This window comes from Cricetulus griseus, chromosome 5 (genome assembly GCF_003668045.3).
Source record: "Cricetulus griseus strain 17A/GY chromosome 5, alternate assembly CriGri-PICRH-1.0, whole genome shotgun sequence".
Classification (NCBI taxonomy): Eukaryota; Metazoa; Chordata; class Mammalia; order Rodentia; family Cricetidae; genus Cricetulus; species Cricetulus griseus.
In genome coordinates, this window is record NC_048598.1 from 147732438 (window position 1) to 147738699 (window position 6262).

Genomic DNA, 6262 nt, shown 5'->3' on the forward strand with positions numbered 1-6262 from the left:
ACTCTCTTCATTCATTTCATCAAGAAATAGTATTTGTGTGCTCATTATGGGCTGGTGTCCGGGGATGGAGTTGAACAAACCAAGAATCAGTTCCGGCCCTCATGCTACTAATAATCTGGGATAAAATTCCCTGGGTTTCAACTATACCACTCTTGGGTGTATGCCTGAAGGACGCTAAGTCAGCCCCCTGCAGAGATACTTTCTATCCATGTTCATTCTAGCACTGTCCCCAATATCCAAGAAATGGAACCAGTGTAGATGTCCATCCACAGAGGAATGAATGAGGAGTGTGTTGTACTTATGTACACACACACACACACACACACACACACACACACACACACACACACACGCCTATATAATGGAATTTTATGACTCTGCATGGAATTAGAAATCAAGTTAAGCAAAATATGCCAGACTCAGAAGGACAATTACTGATGTAATAACTGGTTTACAACTATATATGTGTTTATGTAAATTTATGTATATACATTGTATATTTATATGTGTGTGTGTAGATAAATGTGTATATACAGTGTATGTAGATCATGGTAGTAGAAAGAAGACCCGAGAGGAGATCTTTTGAAATGTTTGTTTATTTTGTTCATCTGTGTGCCTGTGTGAAAGTGTGTGTTCACATGTGTGTGGGGTTCATGTGCTCTTAGCTGCATGTAGAGGATAGAGATGGATACTGGGTATCCTACCCTATCACTCTCTGCCATGTTTCTTTGAGGCAGGGTCTCTCATTGAACCTGGAGGTAGGTTAGTGTCCAGCAAGCCCCAAAGATCCTCCTGTATCTGCCTTACATAGCACTAGTTTTCAGATATGTGCAGCCACTCCTGGCCTTTTATGTGGGTGCTGGGGATTTGAACTCAGGTCATCATGTTTGCACAGCTGAATCACCTCTCCAGAAGAGGTCTTATGGGAGATGAGAAATAGAGTAATGGAATACAGATGGTAAGAAAGTGGAAGGAGGAACTAGCTTGAAGAAGGAAGGGAACCAGTTGGAGCAGGTCGGGAGAGGGCATGGTGGGAGAAGGAAAAGCATGGAAACAAAATATAACAACACTGAAGATGCTGTGATGAAACCCACTACTTTGTATGTTGACCTAAGAAATTAATTAAAAACGTTCCCGGGGCAAGGGAGATGGCTCACTGGACAAAGTACTTGCTGCACAAGCATGAGGACCCGAGTTCAAACCCCGAGCATCTATGTAAAATCGGGGTGTGGTAGTGCATGTCCGTATCCCCAGTGCTGGTGGGGGTGGAGATGGCCAGTCTCGCTGACATGGTGAACTTCAGGTTCTTACTGTCTCAGGAAATAAAGTGGAGAGTGCTAGAGGAAGACCCTGACACTGTAAAAATGGGGGATTTCACACACGTCCCTCTCCCATACAACACCGAGACACACACATGCAGAGAGGGAAAATACTTCCCCAGATCTGTTATGCTCATTTATGCCTTAGTCTGTTTCATCTGCCTAACAATTCCTGCCATTCTGCATCTTTCATCTAAGGCTCAGGTCCAGCTTAGCTTCTTCAGGCTTTGGCTGCCTTACTGCCCTTTTTCCCTGAACACCTTCAGTGGGGTTTCTCAGCCTCCCAAGTGCTGGGATTAAAGGCGTGTGCCACCAACGCCTGCCTAATTGCTCTTTTCTATAGTGAGCTCATGGTTTGAGACTCTTGGTGTTAGGAAGGATGTCTTATTATATTGTATTTGTATTTATATACATGCATAACTGTGTCTGTCCCCTCCTCCCCCCAAGACAGGGTTTCTCTGTGGCTTTGGAGGTTTGGAGGCTGTCCTGGAACTAGCCCTTGTAGACCAGGCTGGTCTCGAATTCATAGAGATTCGCCTGCCTCTGCCTCCCGAGTGCTGGGATTAAAGTCATGTGCCACCACTCCCCAGCACAAGTATAACTTTTTATAGACACCCCCCACACCCTGTAAAACCTTGGGCTTTCCAGATGTTTCCAAATTCTCAAATTCACAATGGTAGGTTTGCTTTTGTTTAGCCTATTGCCCTTTCCATGACTTAACATTTCTATCCAGAGCCAAGTATAATTTTTATGGCTTCTTACACCACAAATGTTCAGGTTAGTGTCTGAGTTGTTTAGAGCCTTTCTGTCCATAATAGCAAGGTTCCAGTGGTTTCATGACCATTGCTGTGTACCCAAAGTGGGAAAATGGTGACATGATCGCTAACTGCTGGAGCTTGAAAGGACAAGGATGTGGGACAAGTTTCTATTTAGCCCCAACCACGGCTCTCTGTGATTGCTTAGTCATGCGAGTTAGCTTTGTGACCTGCTCAGATCACACTTATTGACTGTCTTAGAGTTTCTATTGCTGTAATGAAATACCATGACCAAAGCAATGTGGGGAGGGAAGGGTTTATTTGGCTTACACTTCCCTATCACTGTCCTCAAAGGAAGTCAGGGCAGGAACTCAAACAGGGCAGGAACCTGGAGGCAGGAGTTGATGCAGAGGCCACGGAAGCGTGCTGCTGACTGGCTTGCTCCCCATGGCTTACTCAGCCTGTTTCTTACAGAACCAAGACCACCAGTCCTGGGGATGGGCAACACCCACAAATGGCTGGGCTCTTTCCCATCGATGACTAATTAAGAAAATGTACAGGCTTGTACAACCTGATCCTATGGAGGCGTTTTTCTCAGTTGAGGCTTCCTCCTATCTGATGAGTCTAGGCTGTGTCAGGCTGACCTGACACTATTCAGCATATTGGCTATGAGATCATCCTAAACCGCCTTCTGTGGTCATAAATGTCTTAATCTCTGAACTATAGTTTCCTTATCTGTAAGGTGGGGGTGCAGTTGTTAAGAAGCATAGTTAAATGAGATAATATAGGGAAAGTAATAGAATTGTACCTGGTATATAGAAAATTAAGAAAATAATTTCATCTAGCTATCTAGCCAGACATGGTAGACATGGCTTTAATCTCAGCACTCAAGAAGTATAGGCAGGAGGATCTCTGTGAGTTTGAGGCCAGCCTGGTCTACATATTGAGCTCTAGGCCAGCCACAGCTACACAGTAAATCTGTGTCAAAAACAAGACAAAATAGAAAAACAAAGGAAAAAACCCAACAAAACACCAACAAAAAGCAGAACAACAACAAAAACAAACAAACAAAACCCCACTAACTAGGCTCCCTTACTAAATGACTCTCCCAAATACCCTGTCACGTGTTTAATGCTCAGATCCAGGCTTCAGGAAGAGACAAAATGCTGTAGGTCACACTCTGGGAGGGCTGTGTCTGTTAAACCGGCCAATGTCAGATAGTAAACTTTGTGATACTTCTCTCCCTTTGGTGATGTTACCACTTGAGATTGCCATTTATTGATTCATGGTGGGAGATGATTAGGTAAGGAGAATTAAAAGGCAACAAAGTAGCTAGAAAGACAAACCGTTCAAGACCTTTCTTAGCCACCTGCATCTAAGCCCAGCTTCCTCCTGGCTTCTAGCACAATTTGATCCATACTGAGAGAAAGCCACTCACAGCTTCTCTAAAGGTTTTATGAATGGGAGTGAGAAATGGAGGAGAGCCAAAGACAGCAGCTGGCCTATTCTCTTGGACCATGCAGTATAAAGCCTCTCTGGCATAGGTTTGGAGACTGTCCGGCCCTGTGCTATAAGGGTAGGTGTTCTCCCACAACCCTTCTATGCCAGAGAGCACTGAGCACTGCATCAGATAAAGGGCCCCCCTGCACCCCCAGCCCACACAGGGTGGGGTACAAGGAGTACCGGTGTGTAAGCAAGGCCTATGTCATACAAGGGCCATAGGAACCAGAGTGCCCTGAGAGCCAGTTCTGTGGCCAACTGATGTCCAAGGGTGGGCCATCGGAGGACTTGTGCAGGTTCAGAGTAGGTTGGGTGCCACTGAAGCTTCACTGCTCGACAGCAAAGGCAGGTCTTTCTTTTGTTTTTTTGATCGAACAGTCTTTGAAACCACCAGCAAAGGGTTGGGGAATGTGTTCTGAGTTATTGTTCTGTTTTTGTTCTAGAGACCCACTTTGTGCTTTAAAGTCCGAACCACTCACTTCCAGTTTTCCTCTTGCACACATGTCCCTCCATATGCTTCTTGGACCTCTGCTCATTTCCTCCAAGCTGGGAGCCACAGCGCTGTGGAGGTGGCAAAGGAATCACAGCAGAGAGGGGCTGGGGGCGGGGCTGACTGGGCAGGCATGCGCGCCAAGGACTATACAAAGTCCTGAATGGTGCCTTTGGTACGGGAAAGGAAAGCCCACCATTCTTCTGGGGCCCCCTGCTTTCCTGGTGGCTGGTTGGATTAGTTAACATTTCATCAGCTTCTCTTAAATTTTTTTTTCTCCTGTTGTCACATCATGAAAACAGAGTATCTCTTGAAGAGGCTGGACACCCCCAAGAAACAGAGGGGAAAGGCTCTTCATTCTCTTTATTCTGGAAACGTGGTTTTCCTCCCAAGCTGCAGCCAGTGGGATGGTTGTGTTTCCAAACAAACACATCTGTTGTTCAGTGATTTTTATTAAGAGAAATATGTAAGAACTCTGCCTTCCCCCGCCCCCAACCCCTGAATTCTGTGTTTGGTGTGTCAGGCTTTCTAATCCTGGCCAAAGCCACATCTCAGAACAAGCGCCAAGTGGGAGCAGCCAGGTGGAGATTATGACGCCCAAGCAGTAGGGGGCAGTGTGACACAGTTGAACAGAGGACCTTTAGTGAACGTCGGAAAGGAGGCTGCCTGAGACAAAGGCAAAACTGCTAAGGGCTGTAAATCTTGTATGCTGAATTCCTATGCAAGAGACAGTCGTGGTTGTCTCGTAATTAAACATGCTACTAGAACGTAATTCCTTCACTGATGACTTCCTCTTAGTGGCCTCATTTCCCATGGATCGAACCAGAGACTAGTTCCTGGATCAGCGTGGATTGCAAGGATTTCTGGGGGTATTCAGCTCCAGCTTCCCAAATACAACAAAGGAAAAGTCAACCAACACCGTTGTTGCCACCAAGCGTTCCCTAATTGTCTTTATGGAAATGGGGCCCTGTGGCTGCTTAAGGATGGGATTTGATGGTTGACTTCAGTCTTTCCAACCCTTGGGAGGCTGTAGGTGGAGAGGAGGGAGAACACCGTTGGAAACTTAGTAAATGCCTACCTTAGTCTTTGCCTAGGAGGTTACAAGTCTAAAGCGAGGGTGCTGGCAGGGTAGTGCTCCCGGTAAGCCGTGTGTGAGAGAGTCCATCTCCACCTGTGTGAGCTTCTGGTGGCCTCCCATGGCTTGAAGCAGTGCCTTTTTATTCTGCTCTTCTTCCTAAGTCTTTCTTACTGTGTCCTCTGTTTCCATGAGGTTGTTTTCTTGTAAGGACACCGGCTCTATTCAGTAAGTGATCTACGGCACTTCAGTATGACGTCATCGTCCAGCTACATTTGCAAGGACTCTTTCCAAATTCTATTACATTATGGGCCACTGCGGATTAGACTTTCAATATTTCTTCTTTTTGGAGGGCGCACAATTTAGCTCATAAGAGGTCACAGATATTTTTTGAGTCATTTATACTTAATATTTATACATAGTCATATCAGGTCTATTATAGTATTTGTGTCTTTAATCATTTGTCTATTGCTGGATTTTCAAATAATTTAAAGAACATTTTTTTATTAACGTGTGTTAATGATACAAGACACTGAGTTTCTTTGTTTCCTCCCCCTGCTTGCTTGTTCCTCTCCAGTTCCCCAAAATGGCAGGAATCATTTTTAGAGGTGGCATAGGACCCCTGTCACCCACCCCCCCAGACCAATTGCCAGAACAGCAACTACAGGGACACTGTAGATGGGGTCCAATCTAATTTTTGCAAGTCTCTGTTCACTTAAGAAGTTAAAACAAAGTCCGCCTGAACAGGGACTTGAACCCTGGACCCTCAGATTAAAAGTCTGATGCTCTACCGACTGAGCTATCCAGGCTCCTTGGAGTGAAGCTGTTTAAATACAAATCCATCTCAGTGTGTATGTACCTGCTCAAAAGCCTCCAGTGGTTTCTCTTCACTCTTGGGACTTGAAGCCCTAAGCCAGAACTAAGTGATTTGGCCTTTAAGTATTTCTTTGCCCTTTCACTCCCTGTAACATCCCCCCCCCCCCAGATTGCTTCAGGAACTCCTTTTTGCCAGGCTTGGCTCATTCCACATGGGCCTTTGTCCTCAATGTTCTGTTATCCAGGTTGTTTCTCCTCACCCCTGCTTGGCTTCCTCCTCATTTCCTTTAGACTCTGCTCAGTGAGA

At 45.6% G+C, this 6262-nt stretch overlaps 1 non-coding gene across 1 annotated transcript; it reads right to left on the reverse strand.

Moving 5' to 3' along the window:
• Positions 1-5875: 5875 nt before the first annotated feature.
• Trnak-uuu lies at positions 5876-5948 on the reverse strand. The gene has a single exon. It is a non-coding gene; the product is annotated as a tRNA-Lys (tRNA).
• Positions 5949-6262: the final 314 nt, after the last annotated feature.